The sequence below is a fragment of the Salvia splendens genome, chromosome 1 (genome assembly GCF_004379255.2).
Source record: "Salvia splendens isolate huo1 chromosome 1, SspV2, whole genome shotgun sequence".
Classification (NCBI taxonomy): domain Eukaryota; kingdom Viridiplantae; phylum Streptophyta; class Magnoliopsida; order Lamiales; family Lamiaceae; genus Salvia; species Salvia splendens.
Window position 1 is genome coordinate 38,927,635 of NC_056032.1, and position 25,251 is coordinate 38,952,885.

The following is a 25,251-nucleotide window of genomic DNA, read 5'->3' on the forward strand; positions in this document are numbered from 1 at the left end:
TTTAAAAAAAAAAAAATCAAATTTTGAAAAATAACGCCGAAACCGCCGGTTCGCCGCCGAAACCGCCGGTTTTCGGTGGAACCGGCGGTTTACGGACCGTTTGAATTTTCAAATTTTGAAAATTGCGGTGGGAAACCGCCGGTTTAGGCCCGGAACCGCCGGTTTAACCCTGAAATTGTGAAAAGGCTAGGGAGTAGGCCTGAAATTGTGTCGGAAACCGCCGAACCGCCGGTTCGGAACCGCCGGTTTCGCCGGAACCGGCGGTTCCGACCCGCCGGTTATGGTTTGCATAAAATGAGGAACCGGAACCGGCCTGGCGGTTCCGGTGCCGGTTCGAACCGCCGGTGACGGTTCCGGTTCCGGTTCGGAACTGCTGGCGACGGTTCCGGGCCGGTTCATCCGGGCCGGTTCGGTTTGGAGACGTCTACAAATAGGGATAAAGATAGAGACAGAGTCCGTTGAAATTTGTTGGAAGTGACATGACAGTGTATCAATTTTCACTTTTTGCATTGCATAGAGGCCTAGGGCACCAAATTAATACCAACTCCATGTATTAAATATTTTGGATCTAATAATTTACCTAATAAAATATGAAATCTATTGATATGGAGTATACCGTAGGAGAAGGATCCTCTGCTGTGGTTAAAACCACAGCAGCCCATGCTGTGCCACAAAACGCAGATGTTTTCTAATGAAACGGCAGCAAACATTTAATATTCAAATAATTCAATTCATCCCACCACCCCCTTACCCCTTGCCCCCTACCACTACCCCACGTCTTCTATGAATTCATTTACATTTTGTTTGAATATATACTTAAACACTAAATTCTTTAATTCTTTATTAGGTTTTCTTAGTTATACAGTAGTTTAGGTATAAATGTTTGTTTTTCTGATTTTTTAAGTTATAATTCATTTTAATATTTAAATTATACTTTATTATTAAAAATAAAAAGATGTTCCATAAAAAAATATTAAAAGAAAAAAGTGTATGTTATGGTTTAACAGAAATTTACTTCTTTTACTTAATATTTTTATTCTTTTTTTATGGTATTCTTTTATTTATTTATTTAGTAAAAAACACCTTAAATTTAATTATCAAAATGAGAAAATTAAAATGACTAGCCAAAAAGTTATTTACTTGTAAATCAAATGCATGTTATTGAAACTCAATCATTGTATACTCAATTTACAAAAATAATTAATGAATACGAAATATTAAGAAAATGATTACAAAGGGTTCAATGGCGAGTGTAACAAAAAATTATATTAATGTGAATGAATTCAATAAGAAATATAACTAAAAATACTAGTATAATTATGAAAAGAATTCAATAGAATTTGTTACAAAAAAAGTAAATAAATTAAAAGAAATAGTTCATGCCAAGTTTCCTACCAATTATTAAAAAAATAAAGTTAAGTGGAGATTAAATGAATCGTTTATCAACTTATTGTGGGAGATGAAATGAATAAATCAAATATTTGCCGCATCCAAACAAAATACTATTGGATTAATAGAAAACGTATAATTTAAATGATAATTAAAGTATTTTATAAACTCATCATAATATTGAAATATATTTTGTATATGAGTTTGGACTATAAATTATTTAGCTGATTATAAAATAACGGAAATGAAGTACAATTACCCAGTCCTCAAAATATTCAAACAATATTAATTAATACTTTAAAATAACTCTCTCCGTTCATAAAAAGTTATGAGCATTAGCTTCGGTATAAGTTTTAATGCATAATTGGTAAAGTGAGAGAGATAGAAAGAAAAATTAATTAAAGTATTATTAATAGATAATGGATCTTACCACATTAGAGATTAAAAAAAAAGTTTTCAAAATTAAGTGTTCATAATTTTCAGGGGATACAATAAATGAAATTGTTTCCTACTTTTCAGGACGAAGGGAGTAACAATAATAATACTCATCCGTCCTATAAAAATATGGACATTTGGGACGGCACGTGAATTAATGCACAATTGTTAAAGTAAGAGAGAGATAAAAGAAAATATAATTATAGTATTATTAATGGAGAATGGATTCCAACTCATTAGAGAGTACGAAGTTATCAAAAATAGAAGAGGATATTTTTATGGGACATCCCGAAATGGAAAATGACCTTGTTTTTATGGGATGAAGGGAGTAATAATAAATATTATTACAAATATTATTATTATTATTATTTTCAGTCCGGGCTTATTAGAATTTATTAGAATTTCTGGTTCCGTCACTGGTAGTGACTATGATCAATAGACTACTATACAAAAATATGTTTACATTCATGGTACAAGCTTAGAAAATGATTATATAGGATGTGTTAAATTTGATACTAATTCATTAGGTATTAACAAATACATTTTTCTTCTATGTTCTTATGTAACATTATTCTCAATTTGGAGTATTCATAGTATTAACTTTTATGAAATGTAATTTTCCAGACACGTAAGAATGGACAATTTTTTTTCTTTTTGGTCAACAAAAACATTATGGCCGTCATCCCTATATGACATTTTTTTGGGGGAAAAGAAAATGAATGTCAAACGACACCGTTTTTTAAGGAAAATGAGTCTCATTCCCTTTTTATTTGTTCACTATTTTTAATTACTCCATGTTTCTGTTAGTAATTCTTGTGTTCATCTAATGAGCGCAGCGGAAATTGCAGACAAGAATAACAGATCTAGATTCATAATCATATTGCAAGTTGAGCATGTAAAACACAACGGAACTAAATCTTACTTGTTGTTATTTTCTTCTTCGATTGTGTCCTGCAAGTTCAATCCACTACTATCGAGGTCCACGTGTATTCTGATCCGATGCAGGAACAATTCCTCGGTACAATCGCTCTGTAGAGAAAGCTAGGAATTCTCTACAAAGCTTTACGTATTTTCTCTCTAATGTTACGCTATTTCTCTTCTCACACAATGGAGAATAAATAACCATTATATAGATGGTGAGTCACTAGGGTTCTATGATTGTTGGGCTTATGGACTATTATAATTGTAGCCCAACTATAATTATTTAATCCATATTAATCTAATCTAGCCCATATCCTTTCAATCTCCCACTTGGACTAGCATTAGATATAATACGCAGTTCCAACTTTGTACCCTTGAGCGGATCAAAATACACATATAGTGTGACCCTTTAGGCCCTCATTATCGACGACGATCTAATCGAAGTCTGCACAAAACTCCTAGACTGCGTTGGCAGCGTAGCTCGATATATGACGGACGTTTACGTGAATTCGGTAAACAAGCCTTTACACAAAGTTTATAGTAATATCCTTTCATTCACGAACCACCCGATTGAGCCTAAGATTTGTCATGTGTCATCCAAATAGCTCAATCACTTTATCTCATCTTTATTAAATGACCCATTCGATCATATTCAATTACTTTAATTGAATATATCTTTGCATTGGCCAATGACTTAATGGTCAAGTAATATAGAGAATTTGAGTGTTCTCTCGAAATTCTAATCGAGGAATGAATCTCATTCTTGGCTCAACTACCATTTCCATTTATCTTATGATGTACCCAATACAAGTCCGTGTCTTAATCCTCCGAGGGGAGGCAAAGCGTTGTACAAGGTCAAAGCACATCACTCAACAAACAAAATGTGTAATGACCTCAGATCCAAGGACTATTACATACTTCATGTACTAATAAACTGTAGACACTTCACAAAACAGTTTAATAGTAGGGTATACCAATACTCTCCAAAATATACCATGTGTCCATCACGAGTATCTAATATCTCATAGTTGTGAGAACAACTACATTCTCGAAGAATGTGATGCAAACCCCATGCTAACCTATAACATATCACCAATATCCCATTCTTGATGATCATTAGTTAGGGCTATTTTAGAATTATACTATATCATTAATGTCTCACACCATTAACAACAGTCATAATTCAAGGGAACAAATATTTAGAATAAAATCAAACATTTAAAACAATTATTCCAATAAGTGCACAAAACCCATAGAAAATGAAATTTTCATATAATGTGATCAAGTAATATTGTCTCAACACAAAATGTTTCTAAGACATATAAAACTGTAACTCCCACTGATTCAAAGCCATCTTCCAAGATGCTTAACACCTAAGCTCTCAAAGTGCTTGTTGTGTTTTGCTATATATAACGGTTTGGTGAAAGGATCAGCCAAATTATCATCAGTGGGTACTCTTTCTAATTGTATGTCGCCTCTTTCAATTATTTCTCTGATCAGATGATATCTTCTAGGAACATGCTTGTTCCTGTTCGTAGCTCTGGGTTCTTTTGCTTGCGCAACAGCACCAGTGTTGTCACAATACAAAGGTATTGCACTATTGGCACTCGGAATGACACCCAGTTCTTTAACGAACTCTAACAAAGCAACAGCTTCTTTGGCAGCTTCAGATGCAGCAATATACTCGGCTTTGGTGGTGGAATCGGCAGTTATACCTTGTTTGGAACTATTCCAACTACTGCTCCACCATTGAGGACAAAACATATCCAGACTGAGACTCATAGTCGTCATGGTCTATTTGGAAACTAGAATCAGTGTACCTAGTAACTGATAACTCTGGTTGTCTACCATAGACTAAGAAATATTCTTTAGTCCTTCTAAGGTACTTAAGAATAGTCTTAACAATTTTCCAATGTTCCTCACCGGGATTTTGCTGAAATCTGTCTGTCATGCTAAGCGCATAGGCCACATCTGGCCTAGTAGAGATCATGGCATACATAATAGATCCTATAGCCGAAGCATACGGGATCATTTTCATGTTGTCTCTTTCTTTGTCATTAGAAGGACAATCCTTATTTGACAATACAATGCCATGTCCCATAGGAAGAAAACCTTTCTTAGAATTCTCCATTGAGAAGCGCCTTAGCAACTTGTCTATGTAAGTGGATTGTGATAATCCTAACATCCTATTCGGTCTATCTCGATAGATCTTGATTCCAAGGATGTAGGAAGCATCACCCAGATCCTTCATCATAAAGGAACTAGACAACCATTCTTTCACGGATTGCATCATGGAATGATCGTTTCCCATAATCAAGATGTCATCAACATATATGATAAGGAAGACAATGTTACCATTCTCGCATTTACTATAAACACATGGGTCCTCTTTGCTTCTGACAAAACCAAACGATTTGATTGTTCTGTCAAAACAAATATTCCAACTCCTCGAAGCTTGCTTAAGTCCATAGATGGACTTCTTTAGCTTGCACACTGCATTCGGCCTTTCTTTCGATACAAAACCTTCTGGCTGTGTCATATAGACATCGCCTTCTAATTCTCCATTGAGAAATGCGGTTTTGACATCCATTTGCCAAATGTCGAAATTGTAGTATGCAGCAATTGCAAGTAATATCCTAATGGACTTGATCTTAGCAACTGGCGAAAAGGTTTCATCATAGTCAATGCCTTCACGCTGACTATAACCCTTTGCCACTAACCTAGCCTTGTAGGTTTGTACTTTGCCATCTGCATCTCTTTTCTTTTTGAATATCCATTTGCAGCCTATGGGGTAAACCCCATCTGGCAAGTCAACTAGTTCCCAGACTAAGTTGAAGTACATCGAGTCCATTTCAGATATCAAGGCTTCAAGCCACTTCTCTCGATCGGTGTCTGACACCGCCTCGGTATAGGTCTTAGGCTCATCGTAATCTAAATCAACTTCATCATCTTGGTTCTCAATCATTAGATTCAGTCTCTCAGGTGCACGACGAATCCTCCTAGGCCTATTGAGTTGGTTTTCTTCTGGCTCGGGCTGTTCATTCTGAATGTGAGTAGGTTCAGGAATATCACTATGATCTTCTTGAGGTAGAGGTGATGCAACTATTGTATCATCTTGTCTTTTATGCATCTCATTGTCTTGAGGAGGCTCTTCGAGAGTCCCTCTAAGGTCTCCTCTAATAGTAATTTCCCCTCCCAATAGATCATCAAAAACTCCCACTGAGTTATTGTTCAAACCATTTGACAATACCTCATTCTCAATGTTATCTTGTGGTTCTTGAATTTCTTCAAGATCTACCATGTTGTGACTTTGTTCCTTTAAGACATAAGTGTCTTCAAAAACTTCACATTCCTAGAGATTATCACCTTGTGATCTCCGGGGCAGTAGAATTCATATCCTCTAGTTTGTTTAGGATATCCCACAAAATAACACTTCTCACTTTTAGATTCCAACTTATCAGTCATCATTTTCTTAACAAAGGCTGGACAACCCCAGGTCCGCATATAGTCAAGACAAGGCTTTTTGCCATACCATAACTCATATGGTGTTTTCTCAACTGATTTAGATGGAACTCTATTCAGAATGTAAATAGCAGTCAATAAAGCATGACCCCAGAGAAATAAAGGAAGACTAGCTAAACTCATCATGGATCGAACCATATCTAATAATGTTCGGTTTCTCCTTTCAGATACTCCATTCATTTGTGGTGTACCAGGAGGTGTCCAGTCTGACTGAATTCCATGCGATTTCAAGTAATCAAGAAATTCTCGGCTCAAGTATTCCCCTCCTCGATCTGATCGAAGAGTTTTTATACTTTTCCCAAGTTGTTTCTCAACTTCACACTTAAACTCTATAAATTTCTCAAAGGCCTCAGATTTGTGTTTCATAAGATACACATATCCATACCTTGTCAAATCATCAGTGAAAGTAATGAAGTACGAATAACCACCTTTTGCTTGAGTTGGAAACGGTCCGCACACATCTGTGTGGATCAACTCTAGCACATCATTAGCACGCACCCCTTTCCCGGAAAGTGGCTTATTAGTCATCTTTCCTTTGAGACAGAATTCACAAGCACCATATGATTCAAAATCAAATGAATTTAGATAGTCTAACTTTCTCAATCTCGTTATCCTTTTCTCATTGATATGACCAAGTCTACAATGCCAAAGATAAGTAGCATTATCCGTATTACATAGCTTAAGTCTTTTATTTTGCACATTGAGAATATCCCGTTTGCATTCAAGCATATATAATCCATTCTCTAAAGAGGCATTTCCATAAAACAATCCATTATTAGAAAACGAGCACCTGCTGTTTGCAAAATGGAAGGAAAAACCTTCGATGTCTAACATCGGAATGGAAATAATATTCTTTGAAATAACTGGAACGAAATAACAATTATGTAAATCTAGTCTATGTCCTGAGGGAAGATCTAATCTATAAGTTCCCACGCGTTCGGCAGCAACTTTTGCTCCATTTCCAACACGTAGGTCTACTTCCCCAGGCCTCACTTTCCTGCTATCAATTAAACCTTGCACATTATTACAAATGTGTGAACCACAAGCGCTATCCAATACCCAGGATTGTGAGTTATTCATAGACATATTTATCTCAATGACAAACATAGCTGAGCTCCCACTCATTGCACCTTGTGCCTTGAGTTTTGGGCAGTCTCTCTGCCACTCCGTGAAATTTGACCTAGTCAATTTGTTTGTTTCCATCATACACTCATAAGATAAGTTTGACATATTATCTAAACAGAAAATAAAACGAAAAACGAATTAGAAAAGCATACAAAGATCACAATCGCATCACTAATCAAACAAGGGTTTATTGTATTGATTAGCTCCCACTAATTTTAACATATATTATGTCCCCCAAACATAAAATACGAATTTATATCTAATATAAATTTTAGTGGTCCAAGATCCAAGTCTATATTATTGCAGCCTCTGCGAGGGCTGATGACTACAATAATATCACCAGGTAGGCCTCCAAGCCAATTGTAACAACAATTTTACAATTCTTGGTTTATTAATCTAATTAATATACGTCCATAAATTATTCTGGTTGCGAGGGCTACTCAAAATAATTTAAGCAAGTCAACCCCATCACACGATGCCAACCATGCATCTATGAATGAGCCTAAACCTTGTAGATTTAGAGTAAACGCGAGAGCGTAAAACTCGTGGTCGAAAAGACTAGGAACATCAAACAATTGTGATGGACGACGCGTTTGTTTCAAAACAAGACTTATATTTTGTGGGGAAAAGTGTGATACTAGTTCTGTGAATATAATATCCAATATTAAATTTCAAACAATTACTGGGCGCCGCCTACCCAGACATAGTATAACACGGACTACACATACTGGGCGCCGCCTACCCAGACATAGTATAACACGGACTACACATACTGGGCGCCGCCTACCCAGACATAATATAACACGGTCTCTAACTACTATAGTTAAATAAATAAGCATAAATCAAATAGCATGCTTATCACATATGATATCAAATAATGCTCAACAAATAACATCAAATTTTATTCACTAATTAAATGTGGATTTAATTATATTAATTCTAAATTAATATAATTATGCATATTTAATACTAATTCCAAATTAATATTGTGCTGTGGAGTATATATTATCATTTCCAGATGATAACTATGTCCCAATTTGTTAATCTAATTAACGAAATTAATTCAATCTATATTAATTCTAAATTAATAAGTTTGTAAATCAAGTAATGACTCCAAATCATCATCAAGTACATATATTATTTATTATTCCAAAATAATAATATTAACAAATTCTTGCTCATTAATCCATTAATCCAATTAATAAATTCATCATCTGATCTATATCAATTCCAAACTAATATAAACAGATATTTAATATTAATTCTAAAATAATATTAAAACACATTTACTATTATTATTCAAAATAATGATAGTAAATAATTTGTTGGCTTGATTAATATTATTAATTCTAAATTAATAATGTGATTTACAATGACTAAAAGCACGATTCGAATCCGACCCGGATCTTCAAAAGCCCGCTAGGGTTCTGGGGAAAAATCTCATGACGTTGCCGTTCGGTTTCCTCTCCACCACTGCTTTCTCCTGCAGCCGCTGTGGCATCGTTTCCGTAGTTTTCAAGAGTTGCTGCCTTGCTGCCTAAGCCCTCGCTTTCAGCGACGCCGCCATCAGATTTGTTGCAAGTAAACCCGCAAAACCCGTACAGACCGCCCAAAACAATATTGCGTGGAGTATACCAAAGATGTAATCAAGGTAATCATAACATTAAAGAATTGCCTATGAATTCTTATATGCACCGATTCAAAATTAATTGAAATCACCCAAGTGAAAGAATTTTGAAATATAATTTTAGAATTTTGATTTCCAAAATCATCCACAAATTAATTAGGAAACAAAATTAATTATGAATCAAGCCCCGGGCTCTGATACCACTGTTAGTAATTCTTGTGTTCATCTAATGAGCGCAGCGGAAATTGCAGACAAGAATAACAGATCTAGATTCATAATCATATTGCAAGTTGAGCATGTAAAACACAACGGAACTAAATCTTACTTGTTGTTATTTTCTTCTTCGATTGTGTCCTGCAAGTTGAATCCACTACTATCGAGGTCCACGTGTATTCTGATCCGATGCAGGAACAATTCCTCGGTACAATCGCTCTGTAGAGAAAGCTAGGAATTCTCTACAAAGCTTTACGTATTTTCTCTCTAATGTTACGCTATTTCTCTTCTCACACAATGGAGAATAAATAACCATTATATAGATGGTGAGTCACTAGGGTTCTATGATTGTTGGGCTTATGGACTATTATAATTGTAGCCCAACTATAATTATTTAATCCATATTAATCTAATCTAGCCCATATCCTTTCAGTTTCATCCAAAATTATATAGATCAACCGTGGGAGAGAGAAAAATGAGATAGAGATCTCCCAACATAGAAACCCTACAACTCAAAGCTCTATTTCAACATGCATTCCACGATATACCACCTTCACCAAAATAAAAGGAATAAAAATGTAAATCTTTAACTAAGAATAAAACTAACATGTACACTCAAGTTCTCAACCTAATTATAAAAAAAAATATCAATAGCAAAGCACGTTGCAAATGATGCTACTAAGCTGGCTACAATTCTTTGAAGGATATTCGTATTTAAATTGATATTTGTGATATTTTTGTAGTTATTAAGGTATTTTTGTAATTAAACAAAACCTGGGGAGTGTTATTTTATTTGTATAATCATCCATGAGAAGCAATAAATGTAACAACATGTTTGGCCGAATACCTAACTCCATTAATCCTTGGAATAATGAATTGAAAATATTTAATTTCCTCAAAAAGAAACAAGAAACATAAATTAATACTCCCTCCGTCCCGCACTACTTGCACTTATTTCCTTTCTTGGCGTCCCAAGTTATTTGCACTCTTTCCATTTTTAGTAACAATTTATACCTACAGCCGTAATTGTTGACTTTGTCTATCACTCATTCCTTAATCTCCGTGTCCAAAAGGAAATGTGCGAGTAGTGCGGGACGGAGGGAGTACTTGTATACACATTAATAGAATGAGTATTCTAGTATGACTGGAAACTGAAACCAAAACCTCAAATATCTATAGTTACCTAATAAAAATATTTAAGTACTACTATTATTATTGGGGCATGGACAAATTGCATATAACTTGTTCATCTTTAACTTAATGATTAGGTGATAGGGTCCTCGATCTAGCAAATCTCGTTGAAGATCATCTCCAATATTATAGGGTATCTTTGATTTTAGTTAGTTATCTTTATTTATTCTCCATATCTTTTGTAATCTTTTATTTTAATTATGTTTCTTGATTAGCAAGACATATGTTAGGGTTTAGAATTCTATATAATAGAATTCTATCGTATTTTCGTGCATTGAGAAATAAAGTATAAACTTGTTCTCATTCCGGTTCTGGCGGAAATCGCCCCCTAGCACCTCAACTAGGGTTTATCTTCCTCTTGTTCTTGTTACAAACGTGTGTGCTCAATCCCGATAGAACAAGGTTCTATCAATTGGTGCTTCCATTGATTTACTCTTCTCCCACCACACACCATCTCTCCACAGCTCTCTCAAATTCACGCTTGTCTAGTGTTTTTCTTGAAACCCAAGTTTTTGTTGCTTGAACCTATCCATCTCAAAATATCATGTCTTTTCCCAAGGAATCACAAGAGCACCACCCAACTATCGATGATATGCTCTTGAAATTAAAACGAATGATAAAGGCTCAAAGTCAAGCCTTGGCGGAAAATTTCGAGCAGCAAACGCTGATCAAGGAGGCTCCGGGCAGCCTTGCCGAGCGCTCACCTCCGCATCAGAGACCGAAGGAGCTGCCGGACCAGCAGCCGGTGATGACGCCGCAGCAGGGCTCGTCTCTTCCGCCGTCGGTCACAACCCCACCGCTGGGTATCAAACCCTGGGCCGTACCACGACTCCGCCTCGAGCCACCACGTTTCGACGGAGAGAATGCCTCAGATTGGATCCGTAAGATCCAGACGTACTATAACCACAACTACACACCGCTAGATGATCGCCTTTATCTTACACAATATTTATTCGATCACCCAGCATCGGATTGGAGGGAATATTGGGTGGAAACTAACAAAGGAAAAAGTTGGGATGATTTCTTGTTGGCCGTGGAACAGCGGTTCGACCCTGAATTTTACAAACCCAGCGCGGTGACCGCCTCACCTAGACAGTTTATGGGGACGAGGCGTATCGTCCGAGACCAGCAGAAGCCCAACCGCACTACGGCGTGCCCAGTCGCAGATCCCGAGCCCGATCAGCAGCCACTGCAGCGACAAGAGGAGGTCACACAAGTAAGTGATGTCAGTCAATTTGGTGCTCACCCTTTAAATGCAATTTCTAGCAATATTTTTGCTATTGTGAGTAGTTCCAAATCAATTGTTTGTGACGAGAATATGATCGTGAATACGGGATCGACCAATAATAGTGTTATTAATGAACTTGGTTTTGAAACTATTACTGGTGATGAGAATTTTGGAACAAATAGCACGGATGGTGATGAAGATGGAGACACTGTTATTCATATTGCAGTTGATTGTGGGCTGCCAATGATGGAAATAAATGAGGTTGATTCGTTCCTCCAAGAGGTAGTTGCTCCGGAATTCTTTGAAGAGGCAGATTCATGTGTAGTTGATGAGAATCTATTAAATGAGTTTAGGGATTCTTCGTTTGGAAATAAATTGGAGGTGGAATTGGCGGATAATGATGTCCGTGTTGATAAAGATTGCATATTGAACTCTAGTAGGGTGGTTGACGTGAAGAATGCCTGGGACAATTGTGAGGAGTGGACGAAGATGATTCACACATCGTCGTTGAATCTTGAGGTTGAGAGCATGTCGCTTATTGTTGATCCTGAGTTATTTGCGGAGATTTTACACACGGGGAATGATGATATGGGACTGCCCTGCCGAACAATCGACTCCGCCTCATCTTTCAGGATGCTTCGAAATTGCGTGGCAGACCCCGACGACGATTCCATAGATGTTTTGAATGTTGTTCGTCGGCGATATGATCCATCTTACTACACGATTCATTTAGAAGAAACAAGTGAATATAAGCTTCATGAGGAAGAGCATGGGAAGGAATATGTTTGGTGTGTAGCAGTTTCGAACAGATGGGGGATATTCTTCAAGATTCGATTGTTTAAGGTACTTGATATGTATTCTCTAGACTTCGATGAATTTCGTGTGGTTGATGTTCATTCTAGTGCTTTATACTTCACCAAATATGATTTATTGGTAAAAATTGACTTGTTAAATTTGAGGAGATTATTACATTCTCGGTGGAATGATGAGAAGATGAGTTGGTATGTTAATTGGTTAGCTCCTTCAAATGATTGTGATATTTATGAGACTTGGGAGCAGTTTGGGAGCTCTTATGCTCAAGCTTTGGAGATGTGCTCCTATTTAAAAAGGTTTGGGTGTCACGGGATGATTCAATGGCAATATGATGAAGGAAGGCCTAATGGAGGTGGATTTATTAGCTTGTCGTTTGTACTAGTTCAGGAGTTCGCCGAGCAGTTCACTTCTAGGCAGGAAAATGAGTTTCGGATCAGATGTTGGGAGAATCGTTCTTGCCTGGCATATGGGAAGGTGTTAATGCATATTATGATCTTTATCACTTGGTGTTGCATCGCAATGGTACTGAAACATGAACCAGAGAAACTATTGGAAGCATTAGGACAAGGAGATCGAAAGTTCAAGAATGATGAGCAGCACTTGGTGATTTCCATACTCCAACAACGCTTCCTTACTTTCCGCCTTGAGGGCAAGGCGATTTTCGAGGGTGGGAGAGTTGATAGGGTCCTCGATCTAGCAAATCTCGTTGAAGATCATCTCCAATATTATAGGGTATCTTTGATTTTAGTTAGTTATCTTTATTTATTCTCCATATCTTTTGTAATCTTTTATTTTAATTATGTTTCTTGATTAGCAAGACATATGTTAGGGTTTAGAATTCTATATAATAGAATTCTATCGTATTTTCGTGCATTGAGAAATAAAGTATAAACTTGTTCTCATTCCGGTTCTGGCGGAAATCGCCCCCTAGGGTTTATCTTCCTCTTGTTCTTGTTACAAACGTGTGTGCTCAATCCCGATAGAACAAGGTTCTATCATTAGGTGATCGAACATTGCCTTTGGACTTTGGGTATGGAGCACACTAGATCCGCCCAGTAGATACTTCTTAGTCTCATAAAAAAAATATTGTGTATAGTAAAAATCATTTGAAGACAGGAAAAATCTTAAATTTTTTCATCGTTAAATTTATAGCATACATCAGAATGCCACGCTTTAATTCGATGCTCAAATTCACCTACAAACTAAAATGATAACTAAGTTAATCAATGAGGATTAAAAAATGAATTAATTGAAACTCGAACTAAAAATACCGGAGTGGATCTCCTACTCCACCATTCCTATTCCAACACTCACAACTTAATAAAATAATCTTAGAAATATGTAAGTGATGATTAAGTGATGGTGAGATTATTTTATTGAGCTGTGAGTGTGGAGTAGGAATGGTGAAGTAGGAGATCCGCTCTGAAAAAATACCACCAAGTCAATTATAGGGGTTCAAGTCAACAAGTCATTTTCCCTAATAAAAAATTCCTAACACCAAAAATCTTGAAAAGGTTGAACTCCTAACCCTCCATAAAATAATGTTTCATGTTCCCTTTTAGTTTATCTCACTAAAAATGTCATATTAATATTTTTGAAAAAAATTCTCTTTCGGGTTAATATAAAATTATATTTTCTCCCTTTACGTGACACAAAAAATAAAACCTCATACAATCCCTCCCATGTCAAATCCACAAGGTTCGGTTTTAGAAACCAAAATGTGACTGAATGAGCTTTGAAACAAATCACTCTGTATATTAGACGTCAAAATAAGCATGCAAATACTTGAGAATTGAATTGCAATAGGCCTATCTATGTTTTCAACTACAACAATATTGTCTCATGAAGATGATTCGTAAAAGGAATGCATCCATGCAATGTGTCTTTCATGTGTTATAGGACTTTTAACATTTGTACGTCCAACAGCTAATCGAGCCAGCGAGTGATGCCGTCTTCACCTACAGCAGCAACGATTTCAATGTGCACATCCAACACAGCCTGCAAATTACCATAATTGCCATATATCTTAGGGAGAGAGATAAACCAGGTTTGACAGCTTCTCACTTTATGAAAAAATTTCAGCATAAGTTTGCGCAATGCTTGGAGTTGGATCATTGCAGTTGTGGCACTGAGATTATTGATCAAAGGCTCTACATTGCAACAATTAATAAATCTAATTATAGTGAGCCAGAGCGGACGTACCAGAGGATTTCTGCAGTTCACCAGCCTGCACTCTTCGAGAGAACCCTCAACCGTCCAACTTTCCCACACGTCAAAGCTATGACTGGCAAATACGAATTCCATCCTTCTATTTATCTGTAAAGTCAACATGAAAGCTCAAGCAACAGAAACTGCATCTATTTACTAAATGTGTAGCCAATGCAATAACAGGAGAGAATATTTGGCTTATACTATTTAAACATCAAAATGCTTAACCACAGCCTAGTTTACATAAGTGCTTCAAAAACAAATATATGGAACCCAATATTCAATCTTGAGCACATGCACCACATGGTTTGCTTGAAATCCTGTAAAACTGTACCAGACACTGCTGTTGTTGATAAACCAACACACAAACTATTTTCAGTAGCATAGAGCTGCATCTTTTAAAGAAAGTGTAGCTGTGGAGGACATAATCTAGGAGCCTACCTGTAATAACTTTCCTCCAGCAGTAAATGATCTAAACCCAATTGTATCCTGCGATTAAGAGTAAACAAGGAAACTCAGGAGCCATCTTCGTGTTATTTTTCTCACCTGATATCAACCTAGGACTAGCACTAGTTCCCTTTTTATTTCACTAATGAATCTCAACCAAGCAAAATGATGATTGATGAATGGGACAAAGTAAAAAAAAAGTAGCTTTTGATCTAAGTACCCTGTTTCGATACACAACCAGGAACTGGGCTGCAGGGTCTCTTTTTGTGACATTTGACAATGTATCCAGGAACCAACCACCACCTTTGACTCTTTGCCTTGAGACATGAAGTGCAGGATGGTCTCTTGCGTGTAAAGATACAATGTAGCCATCTTTCAGCATTTCACCCGATTTTTTAACAAGTTCTCGGCTTGAGTTTAGCGGCAGCTCTGGAGTTAATTCTGCTTTTGAGTCAACTGGTGTTTTCCTATTCCTTGAATCTTCACTAGAACTCAGAACTTGATCTGTGCCACTCATAGTAGCATCATCTTCTCTATATGAAGAACTTTCTTTCTCAAATGTCAATGCGCCATCTACTTTATTCTGAGATTTTTGCCGGCCATGCTTCTTCGCCTTCTTACTTGATCTGTTTCGCTTTGTTTCAGATCTATTTATATTACTTTGAGACAAAACAGAGCTTTGATTTTGGGGAGAATTATCTTTCGCCTGATTCAAAACTTTTTTTTGGGAACTTTCTGCCACTAGCTCAACATTTTCAGTCAGTCTATCACTCACTGAACCTTGGAATGAAGTTTCGCTCTCCAGCATGGGACTCTGTTTGTTCTTACTCTCCAGCTCACTTTCCTCCTCATCTTCCTCATCAGATACAGCATTCTTTGGAATGGCATTACCAACGACGAATTGCTGTAGTATGGAAATTGCCTTTTCCCTAATCTCTATCCATACTTCTTCACTGTAGTCAGCACTGCGAGGAAGTATCAGAACATTGGGCATCTCCCTTAGCTGAAAGCAGGTCATAGTAGTATCAGTTTAGACATAAACAGAGATAAACCAGAAAAACTGAGGTTCTAAGTAATGATAGGATCTCGGAAGTAATTTTTCTAGCAAGATAAACAGATACAAGAAAATGGAGATGAGACCTTTGAAAGAAAGAGGAATCGTGCATAAAAGCAAGCAAGCAAGTAAGAAAAATGCAGTGAACTTCTGAACCACCCTATAACATTATTCATCATACCCAGGCTTCCATCCATTGTGGACCTTCAGCACCATCAAGGGCACAGCCTGCAAGCGTGCCATCAATCAAAAGTTGTTTCACAGCACAATCATCCAACAGCTGGCTGCTCCCAGTATTTACAAGAAATGCCCCTTCAAAGAAGTATTAACTCATAAGAGAGATATTCCGAAAACGAAGGTCTGAAAAATCCTCATGAACAAAAATTGATATTTACCAGGCTTTATATGCTGTAAACAATCTGCATTCATGATTTGAATCGTATCATTAGTCAGAGCACAGTGAAGGGATATTAGGTCACTTGCAGCAAGCAAGTCATTAAGTGTATCCATTCTTCTAGCAGCAGCGGGAAATGTTAAGGAAGATCTACTTATTTTACCATTTCCCTACACACAGATGTCAGGAACAGATGGTTGATCAAATATTTAAACCATATGTCATCATGTCACATGTTTACTTTAACTACACAAATCACTACCACCAATATATTAAATTAACCATTAAAAAAGGCAGTGGAAAACTCTAAGACTCCAAATATGATAATGCTACTATTATGTTGAACAGTCTAAAACGATCAGCTAATTGATCATGGAACACATTCTCAGTGACATGGTCAAAAGAATTTATAAGGATTTATACTTAATAAAACAACAGCACCAAAGTGCAGGACTAGTTTCATATACTAGTGCTTATGACAATGTAGATAACACCGATAAAGAGAAAAACACACACTATATAACATGGAGTACAAACTTAGTAACAGGAAGCGCATGTAGAATCAGAGAGCAAAAAACATTATCTAGAAGAGACAGCGAAACATTTTAAGTAATTTACAATCTTAAGAATCTTCGAATAGCAGCACAGGTCAGTAATATGGGGTATTAGTAGTAGAACATAATATGGGTATTACAATTTCCATAATTCGAAACCAAAATCATATAAAAACTCCAACTATATATAAATACTAGTATATGTCAGCATGAAAACCAATCTTCCAAATTCCATCTGTATGCTTGGCCATACAACTTTGACAAACAATACTACAAAGCTACGTCCATAAACTTTATTTATTGAAATAGAAACATATGTTTACTAATTAGCATACCTCTTGAACATCAAAGTACAACACACTCATCTTAAACGCCAAGCTCCTATTAGCCAACGACGTCGCAGAGGCAGATCTACCAACAATCCCCAAAACCAATCCACGACACCGTCGCATTCCACGGCAGAGCGGCTGTACCGAGCCGAGCCACCCGGAAGCCGAGAGCGTGTGCCTCGAGAGGAGATGCGTCCGCCTCAGTAGCCCCAAAATAAGCGCCATCACAGTGTCCGCCACCTCCTCGCTTCGGCTCACGTCCACGTGGATCAGCCGGTTCAGCCCAAGGTCCGCGGCCAGAGCCGAGTCGACTGCGCGGTCGGACGATCCGAGGCACAGAATCAGCTGCCACGGACGGAGGCGGCGCTGCGCGGCGCGTGGAAGAAACGAGAGCGAGTGGATTAGCACAGCCGCGGCCGATTCGATCCGCGACTCCGCCAGCCGGCTGAGCTACACGTGCTCCACCTCCGCCACGCCGCTGAGGCATTCCTCCTCCAGAAGTGTGTCTTCGATGCAATTGAGCGTCACGACTAGAGGAAGCGGCTGCGATTTGCCGCTTTGAGGCATTACTGCCGGAGATCTCTCTCTCACACACACCGAATTGAGAAACAGTCAATTTGAAGTAGTAATTTGGCGCAGTAGGAGGCGTAATCTTTGGCTTTTATGCGTGAAGAAAGGGGGGAGCTTCAGATATTCTTTTCGAAAATTTGGGAAATGAGCAGTTGGAGGTATTTATAGAAGAGCTGATTGTTTCCAGTTGGGAGAGAGGTGTTCAGTGTATTTTCACTTTTGCCACTACAGCCCCAATTTCCGCTAATTTTCGTTTAAATAATCCTTTATTCTAGTACTGTAGTCTGTACATATTTTGTTGAGCATCCACCCAAAAATTAAAAAAAAAAATTAAATCCCGGCAGCTAGATTTTGTTGTATGGTCCGGTCCAGCGCAATGGGTGACACGATGAAGGGGCGAGGTCCATGAGGCCTAATGCGGTATTGCATTTGTGGTTCGAGGTCTGGCTTGAGGTCTGATCTTACCCCGAACATGGCTTTGTTGCGCAGTGGTGAACTGCACCACAAGCATATTTTCTATTTTCTTCTATATTTAAAATTCATTATTTATAAAAAAATTTATTCATTTTTCTTCTATATAAGTATAATATACTAGTATACAATGTCAAACAGTCCCAATTCATCTTCATTTATAATTTCTCTTTGAAATTGCAACCATAAAGTTTAATGGATCTCCATGTAGAAAATGACAAATTCCTATGGCGATAATGTTATCCTTAGTTTACAAAATTTAATTGACCCCAACAAAGAAAATATTAGAGTAAGATCTTATTGAAAATTTTTTATTATGCACGAATGAATTTCACCACGGAAGAAATAATTTTAGCAATCTAAATTATGTAATTTTTTTATATTTTAAGTACAATTTTTGGAAATATAGTTAATTTATTTGAATATTTTATAAATAATGAAACCTAAAAAAATATGAAAGTTTAGAATAATTTTTTAAAAATAAAATAAATACATAAATAAATTTTGCTTTTCGGGTACAAATGAGGAATGAGTTGGAGGTGTATATTCTAGATTTGAGTGGAATGTTAGTGTAGCAACTAAAAGAGTGAGTTATGGTATGATTTGAGATTTGAATGAAGATGGATTGTAGTCGTAGATGGACCTTAGGGCTGCTCATTTGTAAATACACAAATTTTTATTATTATTATTATTATTATTATTTTATTTCTTCTTAAGACTAATTCGTATCATATTAGATATGAAGATGGATTACACATGACATATTATCATCTATGTGATGAAAGTGGGAAGACAATAAGACGAGTGGTGAATTGAATTGGAGTATACTGTATACATGTCTAGTGTTTTGAATGAATGCCAATTTTTGTGAGATATCATGCATTGAGATATTTATTAATATAATTTTAGTCTTTCGAATTACATTTGGTTCATTACTATTTATTGTAGCAAATTCACGTGGAGTTCATTAGACTATTTAGGACCCGTTTTATAGCAGGGATATAGTAGGTTTAGGACTTTAATCCTATATATATCATTCGTTTTATAGACTGGATAAAAACTTCCAAAGCCCATCGGCTTTAGAAAGCCTATCCAAGCCCGTGTCCACATAAGCATTTTGCACTGTTGGGCCTTTACTATTATCCATAAAAAATGTGTGGGTTTATACACTATTTGAAATTGATTTCCATCGTCTACCCCCCCCCTCTCTCTCCCTCTCTCTATCAATTGAAGTCGCCTCTCTCGGTATGATGCTTTGGCCGGCGACGGCTGTGCAAAGGTTCAGTGGTCGTGGTGGTGGTCGCAAGGGCACGGCCGCTCTCTCCACTCGGCCGCCGACACCCTCCGTCAATTTCTCTCTCTCTCTCTCTCTATCGATTGAAGTCGATGTGTTTCTCTTCTTTCCGCCCAAAAATGGTCGGCGACTGTAGCGCATGTGTCTGGTGGTAGTGGTTGCTGGGCATAGCCGCCGACACACCTACCTCCGTTGTCTTCTTCAATTTTGGTAGATCTGATACGGTGATGAGGTTGGACTGTTGATGTTCCAAATCTGAGCTTCGATTTTCTGTAAATTGCTTCAATAGATTTGTTCAATTGTCATTTAGGCCACCGATGTTGATAGATGATTTGTTCTGGAGTTGAGCTTCGTGTTCTATGAATTCGTTGTTGTTGCTGGAAATTTTACACAAATTTTGGCAGTGATGGTTTCTTCTAAGATCTTGAGCCTCCTGTTGATTTCTACTCTAATCCGAGAGCTGCGAAAGTGGTGCCCGCTTGAAAATTTGTGAAGCATCACTTTGCCTTCTCTAATGTGTAAAAACCGAGCTTGTTTTCCTTTCTACTCCATAAAATCATAAATTAATCATTGATTATTCTGTAATTTTTTTCGATTCTTCTCCATTGCTAAGATGGAATATGCTCGCTAATTTAGATCACATAACACAATAATGAATAATTATTAGAATTCAAACTTCTAACTATAGTTGATGAATAATCATTAGAATCAAAACTTCAAATTAGAGTTGCAAATAATCGAACAAGTGAGGTAAATTGCATATATAATTGCTTATTTATATGAAGCATGCAATAAGGGCATATTTGTCATTTCATGTTTTATCATTGAAATAATCCCAAGCAATATCTAGTCTACAAAAATAACAAAAATCATATCTAAATGTTATCCTACTTTTAGCCCGAAAATTTAATCCCAAATTATTTATCATGCCATATCCAACCCATGCTATAAAACAATGACGTGGATAAAATATATGGATTTAAATCTAATCACATGACTCTTCTGTCTTCTCACAACATTTAAATATAGCCAAAAAACTGTGACTCCATTCTGACGACTCTTAGCTCGAATTTTTAAAATTTACAAATTCAATTCATATTTATTAAGGAGTACTAGTCTATGTCAAAATTTATGACCAGCCAAAGCTAAGACCGGTTAGAATTGGTAAAAAATCCAAGTAAAAAGTTAGACCACAACCTCTTATTCTTGTTAGCTTTACCTGGTCGAAAAACTTAAATGTGCGCTAGTAAATGAACAACAGAGACAAATAAGTGTTACCTGCGCTTCAATATCATTATTCAATAGCTATACTGTGCTTACATAAAGTAAAAAGGCAATGATCTCCAACAACACAAACAACTCTACACCAATGCATTACAACTCTACAACAAAAGCAGCAACGACCTAGTACCGCAAACGGCTACTTATTTGGGAACAAAATTGGCTAACATGTCTGGATTTGCAGAGAGAAAAAAGGAAGAAAAAAAAAAAGCTACACAAAAATGATCTGTTGGGGGAAAAGACGATATACAGCTAGAGGGAAGATACACAGAGAGTACTTCTTCACACAAGGCCCGATTATATCACATTCGCTACACAAACATTTCCCAGTGGCACACACATTGTCAAACGACGTCCTTCTTCAAACCAGCAGCACCCTTTCTACAAGACACAACTATCAAACAACCCTGTGATACGCTATATACTATAGAGCTTCTTACTTTTAGCTGTGTTATGGTGTGGTGGTATGCTTCCATCTCCAATGTGATTTGATTTCCTATGTTTTCCCCTAAGTGAGGATGACCAGATTAAAAGAACCTCCTCCTGAAACCCCTAGTCGTGGCTTGGTATGATCTCATCAGCAGCCCGACTCCGATTCCAACACCAAGGCACATCCCTAGTCCTATCCCCACTCCAACCCTTACACCAGCATTGAACCACGAGAGCTGACCATCTTCACCAGGGTACATATCCTCAGAGTAATAGCTGTATGCAACTTTCCCCTCTGACTCCTCGTCATCCATATCAGATGCCATCAACTGCAGAACAAAACCAGCCAATAAAATATTAAAGAATAATATCAAGACACAGTGAGTGAAATCTTGCTCAACACACTTATAAAACAATGGGCTACCATCTGAAGACTAGTTGGATAGGCTAACCAGAGAAACAAAATATGATTTAACATGTTTTTCTGTTCTGCGGCATAATAGAAACAAGAATGGAGCAGACAGAGTTTTTCTTAAAGCTCTCTACAAAGTCATCTATGTGCTTCTGTTTTGTCCAACATTTCACTCAACAGCTCCACTTACTAGTATTTTGCACCGGACATGTGATGCCTTCAGGAGATACTTGCAGTGCACACATTCAAATGTTTATGAGTTGGCTATAATTAACCTACAGGGGATCAGATTTCTCGTGTTTATTCCTAACAAAATTTGTGCTCAAACTCATGTGATCTCTGATGTTATTGCACCATGTAAATGAGAATGTATGACAGTATGACTGTATGAGAGATAATCCAAACTGTAAACAAGAGCACAGTTCTACATCTAGTTGCATTTTAATTTAAAGCACACTACTTACCCCAAATCATTGCTCTTGCTTACTAATTTGGAAGTAGTACAAAATAAGAATCTATTAGGAAAATGGAAATTATCACCCAGAAACTACCCACTCCAGTAATGGCCAGCTTACAACCACTACATGGAAAAAGGTGTGAAATACATAAAAGCAAAAATTTTGAGTCCTGAGCAGTTATAAATTGTACAGAGAATCTAGAGACAGGGAGGTCCTGAAGATACCTATAGAAGATAAGTTACACTTTGATTAGCTGCGGCAAATAATCGTTAACTTATTAACTAGTTAGTCTGCAGATCCTGAACCATATTGTTGATGGATAGTAAAGGTACAGGGTTCCTCAATCATTTGGAAAGTCTGATTAAAATGATAAGGTATAGAGCATACACTAAAACTTTTATACAAGTAGAGTGGTTGTGGGAGAAGACCCTAGACTCTAAAGCACCAGTACTACATAAGCTCGATACTGCACTCACCTTTTACCTAAAATCAATAAATTCTAACAACTTTCCTTATCCAAAGTTCATTTTCTAGGTTGGCTTCTTGCAACCAGTACACAATTTATTGGATCCTGAAAGATATTGGTCAACTCTTGCAGCTATGTTGCTAGCCATGAAATTGTCCATAAATCAATCTGTAAGAATACATTATTTCCAGGATCTAACAATGCCAAAAAAAAAGTTTGTACATGCAGGTCTCAGCAACAGAACTAGTTGTCGCTTGAAACATCCATTGAACAACGGGAATTTTCTAAAAGGCGCTAGTGACAGGCTACGGCCAAGCAACCTAGGCAAGTTTAGTCCGAGACAATTTAGGCATGGGCAAGGGATGCCTTGTGCCTCAATGGGACTAAGGCGCCTAACCTGGGGGTCTCTCAGAGCCCGGCAACAGCAAAGTACAAACCAGAATGAAAGATATATGAAGTATATTCACTTTGGATGATAGCTTGGATTTACAATACATATGATTGGGTATTTGAAGGATTACATGGTCCAACAAGCTCAAAGTTGGTTCAGTTCATGCTATCACGGTATCACTAAAGTAAGACTTATCGGTTGGGTCATGAACTTCTGTCTTCCTTTTCTTATAGGTGGTAGTAGATATTAAAAAATAATTTTTTATTCTTATATATCATGACTAAGAGTCGACATAAACAGAGTTTCCTTCAACATTAAACTATTAAGATAATCATCGTACTATATCTGAGAAGATTTTTGTCTTCAGAAAGAACATCCTAAAAGACTTGCCAGTTGAAAAAAGCTGTCCATAATCACGGGATCATAGCTCAGCCCAAAACTAAGTTTCAGTTTCATGAGGTACACAGCATAAGATGCATCATCAGGAAGTAAATAAACAATTTATAACCTAATTGTAGGAGAATATATCAAACTGTAGAGTCCCAACTTATACCCTACTCATTTATAACAGCCCACTCTAATTTTGTTCTCTATATTGATTTGCAAGTAATTGCTTCAGCTTCAGCTTCAGCTTCAGCTTCAGCTTCAGCCTATCAAATTTGCTACATTTCGTTACACACTGAATAAATGAAAACATCTTCCAGATATCCTAGATCATTGAATAAAAACAGAATCTGCACACCAGCATATTAATCTTAGCTTAAATACCCAATCAATTTTTTTTCATAAAAGAGACTCTCAACTCCACAACATTAAGCCTAAAATTACCTGCAGTTTTCGCTGTCTCACCAGCCCATTACACAAATTTCCTTGTTCCTTCCCCATCTCCTCGTCCTCAGGAATTGCATCAAGCATCATTCCTTGCCTCGCTTTCCTGCGCGGGGTAACCAACACCGTCTTCATCAAAATCACAGGCGTTCCCGAACAACACCCGGCTACATATACCTCGATGGATGGAGAGCCTCCCCCTTTCCTCGGCTGCAGGAGCGCCGAGCTCTTATTCGTAATAGGTGTTGCCGCGTAGCACTCGATACCCCACCCCGATTTCGAATCGTTATCCAGCGCGGTCTCATTGCTCCACGCATGAGCCTTCTCCAGCGAGCCACACAGAATCAAATCCAGATCATCCCTCTCCTCGCACACCTCGAACTCCGCGGGGCCCGATACCTTGACGCTATCGGTGCTGACGTATGTCACCTCGGAGGAATCCTTGTTGACGCGATCGCGGCGGAGAGTGATGGAGACGGCGTCAGAATAAGGGACGCGCGCGCCGTTGATTTCCAGCGAAACGCCTACCTCCCGCCTGAGGTGGCGGAGCTTTAGTTGCTCCGGGAGATTCTCCACCGCGCAGGGGGAGATCCGGACGTAGAAGAGGCGGATTTCCAGACACCCGCCGGTGAATATCGGCGGCCTGTAAATGGATAGCTGCAAATCGTTCTCGTTTTTGCCCATTCTCCAAAAACCCTAAGCTTCGAACAATCTAATTTGGAAATTCTCTAATAAAAATTACAGTATTTGGTTCATTTGAGGAATCAAGGAATAACCAAATTGTCGTGGAATTTAGGGTTCTCTTGCGAGGGTAATTTGAGATTGGGAAGATGATGAAAATAGGGGGAGGTACAAGGACAAGTGGAGCGTGGTGAACACACGCGTCGAGCGCGGGTGGGAGCTGACAAGATTGCGGGAAAATCTAAACGCGCCCGCCCACGTGGGCCCATATTGTGGGGCTGTGGTTTTTCGGGTCCCCGCCCGAGATTTGCAACACTATAAACAACCGGGTCGGGGCTACCATGATCCACGTGGCATCCGGGTCACGGGTCGATTCCGTTTATTGCAACCTCCTCGTCACGCGGATCAAATTTTTCAAGGTAATAAATTTATCTTACTATAATAAGAAAATTATTTCTTGCTTTCTTTAAATTTAGTTAAACTACCGTTTTGAAACCTTCAAATATGAATATTTAACATT

General features: G+C 37.7%; 1 pseudogene; it reads right to left on the reverse strand.

Annotated features, from left to right (window-relative positions):
* Positions 1 to 14,168: 14,168 nt before the first annotated feature.
* LOC121751149 lies at positions 14,169 to 24,890 on the reverse strand (annotated as a pseudogene).
* Positions 24,891 to 25,251: the final 361 nt, after the last annotated feature.